The sequence below is a fragment of the Mastigoproctus giganteus genome, chromosome 7 (assembly GCF_048544385.1).
Source record: "Mastigoproctus giganteus isolate SK-2022 chromosome 7, ASM4854438v1, whole genome shotgun sequence".
NCBI lineage: Eukaryota > Metazoa > Arthropoda > Arachnida > Uropygi > Thelyphonidae > Mastigoproctus > Mastigoproctus giganteus.
In genome coordinates this window covers 53,315,725-53,331,792 of record NC_143581.1, presented here as the reverse complement: position 1 = coordinate 53,331,792, position 16,068 = coordinate 53,315,725, and positions in this window count along the sequence as shown.

Genomic DNA, 16,068 nt, shown 5'->3' with positions numbered 1-16,068 from the left:
ATGAGTATCGAACCCGTTGAAGTCCAAAGAATAACGACTTAGTGCGCCCTTATACGGTTCTGGTTCTTGGAGTTATCAATTTTAGCATTCAACTCTAGAAGAAAATTACTTTTCGGCATCCGTATTGTTCGATTGTGTGCGTGTGAGATTTGGCGTTTTAGACCAAAAAAAAAAAAAAAAAAAAAAAAGAGGAAAAATGTAATTTGTATTCCTTGCTTCCCAAGAATGGAACATATTCCATTTGAATATGTACTGTGCATACATTTTCTTCAGTTGTGGTTGTTAACAGATTCACCAGAAAGCAGGATATATCCAAACGATATTAGTGCCAAATCCCATCTCAGAAAAGAAATCACGAAGAACTGTTCCACTCTGAACAAAACGTGGATTGGTTCTCATTTGGATTAATTTCACTGTCAGTGTGAACTGCTACCACCGAAATGCAAACTCTTCATAACATATTTGGGAAACCTTTCATTGCAAATGATGCAGGAAACAGTTTTTATCATCTCTCTTCTTATAGTCGCTCGGAGTTTTCATCTGAGAAATTGGCAAAGCAACCCGAGAATGCATATGGGGAAAATAGTTTGCGTTCATGAAGTACTGTATACCGTCTTCGTTCATATTACGGGAAAAGAAGACATCTAAGGGCATTTTGCAAGTGGCTCGTTCATCATGATATCATCTTATAAAAACGTATCTTGTAAAAGAAAAACTACGGCTCTACTAATTAATTTCTGAATGGAATTAATCAAGTGAAGCATCTAATACTTAGGAAGTATAAAAATCTTTGGAGGAAGCGGAATTACATCAGTAATTTCATCAAATAAAATACTGAACCGCATAATACTATCTTCATTCCTTCAGCCTCCTTTTTTATTTCCCGATAGAATCCAAACATCTAAGTTGGCTATCCGAATAACTGTGTGTGCTAAATTAGAACTTTACAGGACAGTAAATTATTGCGCTTGATTTGGAACATAAAACCTCAACTGTATGAGTGAAGAGAAAAATACTATTTACTTGCTTTTTTAATATAGCGTACAAAAACTATAATTTGTAGAACATCCATTTAACCTACCAGCACCAGAACTAGGTAATTTTGTTCGCGAGAAAAAATATTAAATATGTACTATCTTCCACGATTATAGAATGTCTCTAACTACGTATTTCTATGGATTGTTTTTCTCTGACTTAACTCGACCAACTTGGGTTTTTTATGCGGGTGGGAGGGAAACAGTTACAATGTGAATTAAGAAGGTTAGATCACGGGCGCAAGAAAATGGATTCCAGTTATCTCCTCCAAAATCTGTATCGATCCATTTCTGTCATCAGCGTAACCTCTACTCGAATCCTGAACTCAGACTGGACGTAATCTAATACCAATACATGAAGGCATTCCTTTTCAGGAATAATATTTGAAAGTAAACTGACTTTCCTCGAACATATTAAACAGTTGAGAACTGCCTGCCTAAAAAAAAAAATAATTAACATACTGATAATCCTTTCATTTACCAAATGGAGAGTCGACCGCCTCACTCTAATCTGATTGTACAGAGTTCTAATAGAGCGCCATAAGCTTGACTGCAGAGCTCCAGTATATAACTATGGGAATCACATTGCTCTTTGCTGTCTTGATCCAATCCTCCACAGTGCTCTACAAATCTCTTTGGGAATGATTCATGCATACCCAATTCATAGCATATATGCAGAAACACATGAATCTCCCATCGCGATTACAATTAAAGTTGCAGTATGCATTAAAAATACGCTCTCTGCCTTATCGTAGTGGCATAGAGTTTGGGTAAGGCGCCACCGGTTGTGATGTATACAGAACCTCTGTAAAAGCCAGAAAAAGTGTAGTGTAAAGTGTAAAGTGTGTTTGGTGTCAAGCGGCACCAGGGGTTTCCCCCATCTCCGCATCTGAAAAAAAAAAAAAAAAAAAAGTGTAGTGTGTTTTATGTGAAAAGTGTTGTGTTGGGTTCTGTTATGTTCTTGCTACTTGTCCCTAGTGGGACTCCACGTTGCGCGCCACCGCCACTGGGAGGTGAGCCAGACTGTCCACGGTATTCTAGCTGCTCTCCATCAGGGGTAGCCTGAGCTTCCTGATGGGGGGGGAAGAGAGAGAGAGAGAGAGAGAGAGAGAGAGAGAGAGAGATCAAAGTGGGAACAAGGAGGAGAAGGATAAGGAAAGATGGCATCCTCCAGCAGAGCAAAGAGGTGGGAGGGGAGAGTGGGAATCACCCCTGACATTGGAAGCCCACCCATTGACAGGGCAAGAAAGAGACTTTGCAGATCAAGGGAGATCTTTTATTTTTTTATTTTTTCCCTCTGAGTGTGGGATAATTTTTTTATTTATTATTTTTTTATTATTATTATTTTTATTTAATTATTTATTTTTGCTGACACTCATTAGGGGTTTTTTTCCCTCCTTTCCTATAAGTGCAGGATTACACGTTCCATCCCCCCCCCGGTGTGGGCAGCCTGGAAGCAGGGGGAGTTGACATCCATCAGTATTCTACGGCTGGTGGGTGCGGTGACTTTGGTGCATAGGGCACTGATAGTAGACCCATGCCCGGCTCCTCGTGTCGGGGACGGCCACTCGGAAGCAAGCACCTGAGTGGTGCATGCTCCTTTGGCGGCAAAGTGGCCTTTTTTTTTTTTTTTTTTTTTTTTTTTTTTTAACATGTATACACACACTTACACGAACATGACACTATACTGCAGGCGCATTTGTAGAGGGTTTCTTCCTGGGACCAAGGGAGATCTGCAAAGGAGAGAGCCATGTTGGCATCCCTTATCTGGAAACCAGATGTCAGTGGCACCGACCAACCCAAAGGTATTCAGGTGTGAAGTGTTAGTGTCGTCAGTCGGATTGTCCTGGAATCGGTAATGTGTGCCTCAGGTGGGTATACGCCTGGAATACATCATGAGAGAATTCAGTGAGAGCTATGTAGAAGTTTTCTTCCATGAGAAAAAGTTGCTCAGAATTTCGGAGATTTTTCTGTATCCTAGTAAACAGCCTAGTCCGGCAATCATCATACTGGGGACAGAGGTGCCCCCAGCAACTGTCCCTGTGTAATATGTCCATAAATTACGCATGTTCTCTGGTCGATTCGCCTTCTTTGGTGGGGGGAGAACTCTTATAGTTTCCTGCGGAATAATTCTTGCTATTCACCTCTCAGACGGAATAACTCAACTACTGAATGAAAAAAAACCCCTTAAAAGTTCCTTGCATCATTTACGGGATTCGAACGGGGTGTTTTCTACTCGGTGTGTGTGTGGAAGGAAGTGGAGGGAGTGACTGTAACCATCCTGCTTCCCACGCGTAGCTGGGATAGGTGTATCTGTAGCTAATTTATATCGCTTATTAAAGTCGAAAATGTAACTGTTGATCAATCGACTTAGTCCCGTTTATCAATAAGTGGATGTCAATTGTACAATAAAATTGACATTAAATATTACTGATATAATAATTAATAGTAATTTTAATTAACCAAAAGTAACTGACATTCGCATATAATGACTGTTCGGTCATTGCGTTCGGTTTACCTGGTTTCTGAAAGAAACCGCTAGTTTCCGTTTCCAGGAGTGAAAACTGTGACCCCCCACCCTTACACTCCCAAAGGGTGCAAAAGTCCTGCCCGTAGAGACGGGATTCAAAGAAGCCTGTTTTTTTTCGCACGTGGTAGGACAAAGATTGTAGCAGCTATGCTAACCGAAGGGCAGTTCATTAGTAATTAATAATACTTATTTAACATTAATTTTATTAGTTACTGGGGAATTTTGAAGTGCACTATATTATAAATGAAAACCTAAGTCCTTTATATTCGTTTAATTTTAAATCGGCATGAAGGCTTTATGGACTCTTAACAAATTTTATTCTAAAGCGTTTATTGGAAAATACACCTTTCAAAAAAGAAAATGCAGTGGAAAACAAATTAAAACATATGAATCATCCTGAATTGAAAATTAAATTCCAGACATTATTGCTTTATGGAAATTTATTCATTTATTCAAAAGCAGGATGAGAATATAGCGTAGAAGTTTATTGTACATGCAACGTTGGAGGAATGGTCGTATTCCTCATTAATTGCACAAGAACTGTATTTGCACGCATGCGTGATGTAAAATCGTTTGCTCAGCATTGAATGTGGAACATTGCATACCATACTGAACGAAAGTCGTTTTTATGCCAAATGGATAGAAGAGGATCTCGTACATTTGCGCACAATAGATCACTTATTGCGATATATTTTGTTTATGGGTTTAATATTTTATGCTTCTGTTACGAAGAGTTGTTAACGTGCTTGTGCGAAGGAAGTCGTGGCCGTGGAAGAAACTCATCAAATTATAAATTTATTAAAGCCCAACGTTTGCTTTTAATGCCATTATACTTGTGTGAACCTTGCAAGAAAGAATCAGTCGGCCCTCTTAATTGCATTCTCTGAGCTCTAGTAGGTGCATTATTTATTAAAAAAAAAAAGCTTGATTCCTGCTTCCAGGTTCAAGCCATTGTTTATTTATGAACATTGGAAGAGCACATAGCGGTATTTGTATTTATGCATCGTTCTGTGCAAACACCACATCTTTAGGAATGAAGTTGTGTTCGAGCTAGTTGAACATATAAGCTTAGTTACGCAATTCATCCTTCTGCATTATTTCTTATAAGTACTTTTAAGAAAAACCGAAACTCATCGATGACGCATTCTTTACCAAATATATATTTTTGAAAATTGTTTAGGTATTCCGCAGAGGACTTCATGCACAGCTAGACTATTCACAGTTTCGTGTATGAGAAATTTGGACCATTACATCAATTGTTCAAACTACTTTCTGAGATAGTCTAGTAAAACAGAATTCGATATGTTTATCGTGGGAATTACTGACAATTCACTACTCAATTTATTAAATCCTCTCAGATCACTTGATGTAGCTATCTGGATCCGAACATCGTGTGATGCAGGTACCTCCGGGATTTTGATATATGTGAAAATGTTAAAAATCCCTTAAGACATATGTTCTTAACGCCAACTCACTTCCAGCAATGCACCAAAAAGGGCCTTACTAGTAAACAGAATGAGAGTTGTGTCGGTTGTTTTTTTAATCAGATAGAAATGTGGTCTTTGACTAAGTATTTGCATTGTTTTTGATGTCTTATACTTTACATCAGACCGTTAGGGGAACGTACCTCGCGTTATCTTATTCATTATTTATTTTTAGAGATTATAACAGGTGATAGAGTTCTCAAGCGCATGCACAGCTACCTTCTCTTAAATTCTTACACACGCAGCATCATTTATCCAGTTTTGTTTTGTTTTTTAACTTTTTCTGAAAGCAGGGAATTTACGGAGAGCGAGACAAATGCTAAATGACACAGGTACGGTTGCTTTGGTTTATTAACGTCACTGAACTAGACAGTGTTCGCGATTTCAGCTAATTATGTATCCAATTTTAGATATTATACATTATGTACAATTTTCATATTTACACCAGAACATAGCTAAGCGAGGGAGAATGATGAATAATAACTTACGTCTAACTGGAAGGTTTTCTCTGAGGATTTTTTATAAACTCCTACTATTACCCAAACATTGCTTAGAATTTAGTATTTTATATCAGCTGTAACAGTAAAAGACCTTAATCTTATCACATGTAAGTGAAATTGTTCTTAAAATATCCTTAACTGCTACTTTCATGAGAGCTATCTGGGGAAGGTACCAAAATAGAAAATCAATTTTTCTCTTTCTAGCTTCTAATGTTTTTAGTTTAAAAATTTGGCAATTTTGTTTTCACATTTCCCCCCTCAATCCTTGGAATTAATTCAGGTTCGGCGACGGGGTTACAGACGAGTGAAAGTAGATAAATTCAAAACTGATATTTGCTATAATTTCGCAGTTTTCCCCATCCAAGGATGGTTTGTCTATTTTAACCAGTCTGCGCGGGTAGCATAGTGGTATTGTCACCGTCCTCCCCACACGGGGTGGAAAAGGATCGGGTTCGAATCCTGTCGATGACGCGAGGAACTTTAATGGGCTTTTTTCACTCCGTGGCTGAGTTAGTCAGTCTCAGGCGTAGATAGCAACGTTTCCCCCCCAGAAACTGGGGGTTTTCGTCTAGGAAAACAGACAAATTGACCATAGAACACACACAATTAATAAACATAAGACACACAGCACGGCATATGAATTTAAATTTTCGGTTGACCTAATATTTTTCGGTGTTTTTTTTTTTTTTTTGTCTATTTTAACCATCTTTTAACGAACAACGCAAGGATGTAAAATTAATTTTGATTGTGATTTTAATTCCGTATTTTAATATTAATTCATTCAGTATTCTTTCCATACATTATCGTAACAGAAATTAAAATTCTGTGAATAGTCCTTGGAAAGTGCCTGATAGTTATATACTATACAATAAAGGTTATTATTATCTCTTTCTTCTCCTTTGATTCTTTCCATCCCACGACGGGTACTGCTACGAGGTGCGTGGGATGATTACTATGTTCGGTTACTATTATCCTACCTGACTATCCTACAAGTGTTCAGGATTGCTGCTTTCTTTAGTTCTTTGTACGTGTTTTCCGAACGGCCTATTGCTTCTAAGCTCTTATGTAGACTCTGGCACAATGCCGGTTGGTTGATACTGTAAATGGGTTGGTCGTACTTGTTCATTATGCTACATTTCTCTGACTTCCTGTCTTAGTTCTGTGTACTTTCTGATCTATTCCTCGTAGCTTTTCTGGAGGTTGCTAGTGTTGTGTTCCGCTATGTCGATCAGGTAGGTAGCCATTTACTTCTTGTCGATGAGGATTATTCCTAGTCTGTTGCGCAGCATCGTCTTTCCGTTATTATGGCACGATTCCACCATACTTCGTGAGTAGGTATCTAAGTAGGGAGTGAGATTCGAGGTTGTAATACGGTACACTTTCTTTGATCAAATGGTATTTTTGCTTGGGCTTTCTGGTACATTATCCTGGCGATCTGATCATTTGAGTGTACTCTGTCTGGATTATCGACTTGCATTCCGTGGTGAAGTGTAGGATTGTTTCTTGGGCTAGGTTGCATATTCAACATGTGTCTCCTATCACTCCGGTGCCCTTTGCTACGTATTTCCTGCAGTTTTTGGTGTTGATGACCTGATATTGGATGGCGATGATAAATCCTTCGGTTTCGCGGAAATGCCTCCCGTTCGTGAGCCATTCGTTGGACGTCACCTTATCTATGTAGTCTTGATGGAGATGAATTGTAGTGACTGCCGTAGAGTGCCTGCTTCGCCTATCTTTCTGTCTTTGTTTCTTCTGTCTCTGTGAGTGGGGCGTCTTTGTTAAGGTTGAGCGGTATGTGCCGTTTGTTCGTCTTTCTTCCTCATAGTCATTATTTAAGTAGTGGGGTCCGTCACAGTACTTAAATAATCTACTGGGTGCCTGACCTGCCTCTTCGTGGCAAAGTGTGGGCAGCAGTGGGTCCCAGTACAGCCCAACGACTAAATGGTCAGAGAAACAACAGAACATAACACTACACAACAAATCACTCCCCTCACACTTTTTAAATATCTGGCTTCCGCAGTGTTCTGTGTCATACAAAGAGAGTACACAACGCAGAGATGGGGGAAACCCCTGATGCCGTCAGACAACTAACACACTTTACAATTGCTCCATGTATACTGTCTGTAAATTGCTTTCTCAGGTCGAGTTTCTGTTTGCTGGATGAAAAACCCTAGTACCCGGGGGGGGGAAACATGCTGCCCTCGCCTGAGACCGACTAACTGAGGCACATTGTGAATAAGACCCATGAAAATTCCTCACGTCATCGACGGCCTTAGGTCTTGTTCACCTGGTGTGGGGAGGACGGCGAACCAACCAACCGTGCTACCCACGAGGACTAAAGTAGTTTGATATTTTCTTAGTTATGCAGCTGGTCATGATCTTGTATCTTGATGGGATCTTGTTGGGAAACAGATGATCAGTCTGTACTTCACCGGGTTTGTGGTGTCTTTGTCTTTAGTCTTCAGCTAGGTGATTCCTTGAGTCAGAGACTCTGGGATTGTGTCATGGTGTCTGTGTCATCTCTGTGAACTGTTCCGATATATGTCTGTGTGTGCCGCTGATGTTCTGGATGTTATGTATTCCCTGTGTTCGCCAGTTGTGCTGCTTCCTGATGGACTGTTGTAATTCTTTCACCTGAATCTGTTTTTTTTAATCTCTTGTATTTCATCCAAGGGGTACGACCGTTGTGGTTAACTTCGCTGCTCCACACGTTACTCCAGAACTCCTCAAGTGTCTTCTGGTCAGTGAGTCCCCCGCCTTCTCCTCTTGTCCGATGTTCCTGTAGAAGGCTTTCTGGTTTTCATCAAGTATCCGGTTGTCTGTTTACCTCTGAGCACTCTCTCTGTATTGGCGCTCTTATTGATTACAAGGACGTTTTGCTTGAGGGTGGAGGTATTATTCTTCGGTCTTCTGATTATAGGTCTCGTATTTGCTGTGGATGTTGTCTTCCTTAATAAATGATCTTCACTTTTCTGAGTCTGTGCGCAGTGGTATAGTCACCGTCCTCCCCACACAGAGTGGAAAAGGCCCATGTTCGAATTCCGTCGATGACGCGGGGAATTGTAATGGGTTTTTTTCACATTGTGGCTGAGTTAGTCGGTCTCAGACGTAGATACAAGGTTTTTTCTCCAGAAACTGTGGTTTTATTCGTCCATCAAAACAAGCAAATCGACCAGAGAACACACCCAATTTACAGACAAAATACATATATGTGTATATGTAATCAGTTACGGGTCACCGAAACTAATCAGTTACGGGTCACCGAAACTAATCAGTTACGGGTTACCGAAACTGATTACACATACCCATATATGTATAATATAATAATATACCGTATTCACTTTTCTGATCAGTTCCTTGCTTCTGTTAGTTACCCCGTTGGTACTGCGTCAATTTTCCTATCTTAGGCCTTCTTTCTTCTGCTCAAGCCTTCTTTCCCGTGCTGGTGGCTCCTTGTCTTTACATTTCTCTTCCGTTTACCCTACTGACTGGTACAGGGCTGTGCGGAGAGTATCTACCGTTACTTCCTTGTTGTTAAGGTAATCCGATATCATTCACCGATTTAGGTGGTCTGTGAGTTTCCAAAGGATTCTTTGGGGTTTTTGCTTCGTACAGTGTTCGTCTTTATGGGCTCCAATCCCTCGAATTCTGCTAGGGCCTTCTTCCACTCCTCTGTTCTGGATATCTTGTATGTTTTCACTTCGGCTGTTCTGAGTTGTAGTTCTACTTCCTGTTCCCTCTCCAGTTCTCGTTTGGTTGTGTCCTTATTCTTTGTTCTCTGTAGTTGGTGGCTCACATCCTGCTTGATTTTTTCAAGATTGCAGGACCTATCAGTTTCTTCGTGATGATGGTATGTCTCTGGTCTGATATTTGCTGTGCAGTTCACCTTTCTGCATTCTCAATACTGTACACCGTTCTGCATTCTGAATACTGTACACCGTTCTGCATTCTGAATTCTGTACACCGTTCTGCATTCTGAATACTGTACACCGTTCTGCATTCTGAATTCTGTACACCGTTCTGCATTCGGAATACTGTACACCGTTCTGCATTCTGAATACTGTACACCGTTCTGCATTCTGAATACTGTACACTCTTCTGTATTCTCAATACTGTATATCCTTCTGTATTCTCAATACTGTACACCCTTCTGTATTATCAATATTGTATATCCTTCTGTATTCTCAATACTGTACACCCTTCGTTCCAACCACTTGATGTATAATTTCATCCTGTACATTGTCATACTAGTCTCTCCGTTACTTCGTAGTACGCACGCACGTTGAATGTATTTATTTCGATGTTTCACTTCATGAGTTGGCTTTTTCTTCCTGGTTGGTCACTATCTCAGGAAGCGCTTCCAGTTGGGTTGGGTTGGATGGTCTTGCCCTTCCTTTGTAATTTAATCATAGTGTGGCCAATGTGCTACTTACTCCACTGTCTTTCTTGGGAGGGGAGAGCGTCTTCGTCTTTTTTGATTCGCCCACTCTGCCTAAGACCTAAACGCGAGCTTTATTCTGCGCCACTTCGAATATGTTCAATATTAATAGTTCTCATCTTCATCCAGTTATGGAGGTGGACCTGTTTAGTTTTAGCTTTTGCATTAGGTGGGTGATTATTGGGAGTGACATCAGATGACATCGCTCTTTACCGCGTCCATCACTTTGATCAGTGGGAAGGTAGGTCCGATTAATTGACTTTCGCGATTTTCCACCGCATAGCGATTCTAATTCGGGGTCCATCACAGTGGTGGTCCGGCGTCGTAATTACTGGGTCGTATTCACGCCCTTTTATTATTATTGTTGCTCTTATATTATTTCTCCCTGATTATGGTATTCCACTCCGTGACGGGTACTGCTCCAAGTACACAGAGTGGTTTAATGTTTGGTGTTACTGTCGGTCGAAGAAATCTCTGACTATCCTACAGGTGTTCAGGATTGCGACTTTCTGGAGTTCCTTGTAGGTGTTCTCTGGAAAACCTATTGCTGCTAGGCTGCTATGTAGAGTCTTTGGTACCATACCGGTGGTTGACACAATGATCGGGATGGTTGATACTTCTTGCATATGCCACATCTCCTTGATCTCATGTCTCAGGTTCTTGTACTTCCTAATTTTTTCCTCATGGGTTTTCTGGACATTGCTAGTGTTGGGCACCGCTATGTCAATCAGGTAGGTAGCCTTTTCCATCTTATCCACAAGGGTTATGTTTGGTCTGTTGTGCGAGATGGCCTTATCCGTTATTATGATGCGGTCCCAGTACAGTTTGTGGGTTCGAGTCTCTAGTACTGCCTGGGTTTCATACTTGTAGTAGGGCACACTTTCTTTGGTCAACTGGTATTTCCTCGCTAGCTTCTGATGTATTATTATACCTTCCTCTACGTTACTAGCGACGCTAGTAACGTAGAGGAAGGGTACAGGTCCTTTTCAGTTACATCACATCAAATCTCATATGTAGCATTAGCAAGGGCACATGATGCAAGAAAGCAAGCTTATATAGCATCAGCCAAATGCGCGCGCGCGCACACACACACACACACACACACACACACACACACACACACACACACACACACACACACACACACACACACACACACACACACACACACACACACACACACACACACACACCTCATTTTACCCATCCACTCGCTCCTAATGTTTGTCTAGTTCTGCCTTGAATCTGTTCAAGCTATCAACTTCTACAACGGCAGAATGAAGTTTGTTCCAGCAATCAACCACCCGCTGGCTAAAGGCAAACTTCCGCACATCTATCCCATAACTGTCCTTCCTCAATTTGAATATATGCCCTCAGGCGATTCTTCTGAGCAAGAGGAAGAATCCCATCAGCATTGAGCATGCTCAAACCATTCAAGGCTTTATACACCTCAATCAGATCACCTTGCAGGTGCCTACTCTCCAGACACTGTAATTTGCAAAATTTAAGCTCTTTCTTCGTAAAAGCAACCCTTTGTTCCTTTCACTAATCTTGTTTCCCTTCTCTGTACTCGTTCCAACAGCTCTACATCCTTCTGAAAATGAGGCCTCAAGACCTGTATACATTACTCAAGGTGCTGCCTGACCATTGCCTTATACAAGGCGATAATCACCTCCTTATCCCTGCTAGAAAGATTCCTGTATATCATTGACAGGACACCATGAACTACTCTTGCAACCGTCTGCACTGCTCAGAAAACTTCATATCTGCCTGCACAACTACCCCCAGGTCCTTTTCACTCTCTACCGCTGTCAGCGTAGCACCAAACAGTTGATACTTTATTCTGGGGTTACTGCTTTCCATATGCAGTACTTTCCATTTGTCAATGTTAAACTTCAGTTACCACCTTTGAACCCATCTGCTCAACTTTTCTAGATCCTGTTGCAGCAGCGTACTGTCATTAGTGTCATTAACAACCCTGCCGACCTTCGTATCGTCTACAAACTTGGACATTAAGCCTGATATACCGTCATTAGTATCATTTATAAATAAAGAAAACAACAGTGGACCTTGAGGGACTCCAATATTAACATTAGTCCACGAAAAGCAGTGTCCATTGATTACCACTCGCTGTTTTCTCCCACTCAACCATCCCTTTATCCATAGCAGCAATTTGCCTCCAATGCCTTCCTGCTCCAATTTGTGCAGCAGTCTTCCACGTGCAACAATATCAAAAGCCTTTCTAAGATCCAAATATATGATATCAAAATTATTCTTTACATCCAGTTCCTTTGTGACTACTTCATGGTATCCAATAAAATTGGTCAGACAAGACTTCCCCTTAACAAACCCATGCTGTGTCCGAGCTCTAACTGAAGTCTTGTTTAGATGATCTTGCAATGTTTCTTTAACCAGTGCCTCCATTAATTTCCCTGGAACAGAAGTTAAACTAACAAGTCTGTAATTACCCGTGTCTCCCTTTGATCCTCCTTTGTAGATTGTCACATTTGCACATCTTCAGTCCATGGGTATCTCCCCTGATTCGAAGGAAGCTCTCATAATTTTGGCTAAGGGTTTGCTTACTTCCTTTGCTGCCTCCTTTAATATAAATGGATAGATTCCATCCACCCCAGGTGCCTTTCTTATGTTTGTCTTCAACAATTTCTCCTCCACTTTACTCTCAGTTATTACAAGATTATCTAGCTTACTGCCAGAGTTTAATACACCTCTGGCATTCCCCTCCCTGAATAACTCCTCATGTGCGAATGTTGATTCAAAATCATTTAGTTTGTTAGCTACCTGAGCAGGATCATCAACAGTTGAACCATCGATATGAAGTGGACCAATCTGATTCATCCCCTTCCTTCTAGAGTTTACATAAGTAAAGAACTCTTTGCTGTTTTTTTTTTTTTTTTTGTGCATTTTTGCCAAAGATTTCTCGTAATCTGCCTTTGCCTGCCTAACCTCCTTTGTGACTTGATTACAGACCAGCTTATATCTATCATAGGCTTCCGTGTTGCCTGTGAATTTATATGTATCCCATGCATTATTCGTCTCTGCCATATGTGTAATTAGTTCATCTGACATCCATTTAGACCTGAATTTTAAACAATATTTCTTAGTTGGTATGAAAAGCCTAGTAGCCCCCAAGATTAATTGTTCGAATGCTTCCCATTTTGAATTTGTTGTTGGTAACATCATCAGTGGTTCCCAGCGTATAGAATTTAAATACTGTCTCAGACCACCGTAGTCCCCTTTACGAAAGCAAAAACTCTTCCCTTTACCCCTGATGTCAGTTACCTCTTTGAGTAAGTCCCAATTTAGCACACTGTGATCGCTGCTACCTAGTGGTTCCTTTATCTGCAGATTCTTAATGCATGAAGAATCACTATGATAATCAGCTCAAGAATATTACTCCCTCTATTTGCCTCCCGAACATGCTGCTGTAGAAAACAATCATCTAATAAATCCACAAAAGCCGTGATTATGTGTGAGTGACCAACCCACAAATTCCAGTCGATCTCTGGGAAATAAAAATCCCCCATTATAAGATACCCTGATTTACTGGCCCATTCTATTTCTCTGCACAATTGCTCATTATACTCACCAGATTCATTAGGCCTATAACACATACCTACTCTCATTTTCCTTTCCCAGTGCTTGTCTTACCAAACAGACTCAACAACTAACAGCATAGCCCCTCCTCCCTTCCTGTCCTGTGTATCCTTTCTGTACACATTGTACTCCCCAAATTTCAATTCTGCACTGCTTATGTCTGTGTGACACCACGTCTCTGATATGCCAACAATATCTGCCTTTGATGTCTTGACTAGCACTTCAAGCTCATCAAATTTATTAACTATACTCCTAGCATTGGTGTACATGCAAGTATACATGTACCTGTTTCTATTCTTAGTTACCCTAACACAGCCCATGTATTTACTTGTTCCACTATGACTCCCAACAGTCCTGGAAAGCTTCATTGCCTTGCTTTCCAGGCTGCTGCTCAATTGCATTTCAATAGAAGCAGTGCAAGAATCACTTTCACCTCTGCCAGTGGCTACTGTTAATCTATTAGTCCATGTATCGCCCCAAGCTAGCAGTTTTCCGACCCACCTAACTATTCCTCAATAGCATCAGCAAATATTCTTGCACCCTTTCTATTTAAGTTTATCTCATCCCTGTAGACTTTCTTACAGCCATAAAACTCATTGAATTTAATTAAACGTGTTAGAAATTAACTGATGATTGTGTGTTGCGATGTACGAATCGTATTCACGATTTCTAATTTTGGTCTGTATCTTCTGAAATGCTCTCATTTATTGTAACCATCCATTAACCCTCGTTAACGAATGTTCGGCTTTTGATACAGTGTACGTCTCCCTTTAGTACTAATATTACAATGGCTAAGTTATGCAATAAAAAGTGCACCTTTTCTGCATATGCCAAACAAAAAAAAAAAAAAAAAAAACCTGAATCACTCATACTTTTCCAATCACCGAAAAGTGATGGGAAAAGTATGGTATGAGTGAAAAACCTTAAACCTTACCAAATTCTCTGCCTCGGCCACTTCTTTTGTGTTTGTAATCGACAACATGCTATTCGAAGATAAATTTCATGAGATCCAGCATTTTCGTACTCCGAAAGATTTTATTTTAATTCTCCACCACTTCTTTCACAGATCCTTTCAGGAAGTGCACCTTTTCTGCATATGCCAAACAAAAAAAAAAAAAAAAAGAAAAGAAAAAACCTGATGAATCACTCATAGTTTTCCAATCACCGAAAAGTGATGGGAAAAGTATGGTATGAGTGAAAAACCTTAAACCTTACCAAATTCTCTGCCTCGGCCACTTCTTTTGTGTTTGTAATCGACAACATGCTATTCGATGATAAATTTCATGAGATCCAGCCTTTTCGTACTCCGAAAGATTTTATTTTAATTCTCCACCACTTCTTTCACAGATCCTTTCAGGAACTTATACACCTCAATCACGTACTTCCTAAGATGCCTGGTTGCCCAGCTTTGTATTCGTCACATTCTAAATCGTTTGTTTTAGAGATAACGAGTTACTCGTTGTCTCTAAAACATAACTCGTCGTAAAATTAGTATATTTTTTAAGTGCAGGCTCCGGATCTGAATACAGTATTCCAAGTGCGATTTTACCATTATGTCATGTAGAAGACATCCTTTTCTCCTGCTTTCAGAAACCCGATAAATCATTGATGGGACACCATATGTCTTCCTGGCCGCTTGAACTATTTTTAATTCCCCCATTCTCCAGTCTAAATTTCTCAGTTTGCTCTGGAATTTCTGTACCCAAGGTGTCATTAAACTTAGGTGCCATTTTTGAGACTGTATTTTGAATCTCTCCAAATTGTTTTTAAGTATTATTGATTTTTTCTGCTTTAATGATTTATAGCGATTAGCCATGATTCTTGACTGTAGATTTTTGAATGAAACAAGCCCTGGCATAACTTTCTTATTCTCTGTAATCACAAAATTTTATTTATATTTTCACCGGAACATTTAAAAATTATATTTTTCTGCGACAACCTTTAGAAATGAGTGAAATATATACACCAAACAACGCTTTCTTCACTTCCATATCGAATACGTTGTATAATCTCTGCATTTCTCGATTCTTTCTTGAAGCATCCTAATCTACCCAACTTAAACTACTTGAGTTAAAAGATACGTTTGGTTTCTAAAGAGGGATTTTTCACCGTCTTCAATTCTACTTTTCATTCCTGTTAGTAGGCTTAACGTAAACTATACCAACGTTGCTTTCTATCGATTCTTGAGATGATTCAAAATGCAGTCTTTATGTTCTTCGTTTAATTCCCTACCCATTATCTTAAGTGGGGAAATTCCTTAGATAATTAGAGGGAAAAATTGAATTGCGAAGCCCATCGTTAATCCACTATTCATTGGAGTTTTAAGTGAAGTTGTATAATTTAAAACAACTTGAGTTTCTACGAGTGGATAATACATTTTGTTGGAGGAGAACATGAAAAGTTTAGTGTATGCGTAATTTGGTTTTGTTTACAGTTAGCTACTGAGTACAAGCATTGATGTATATGG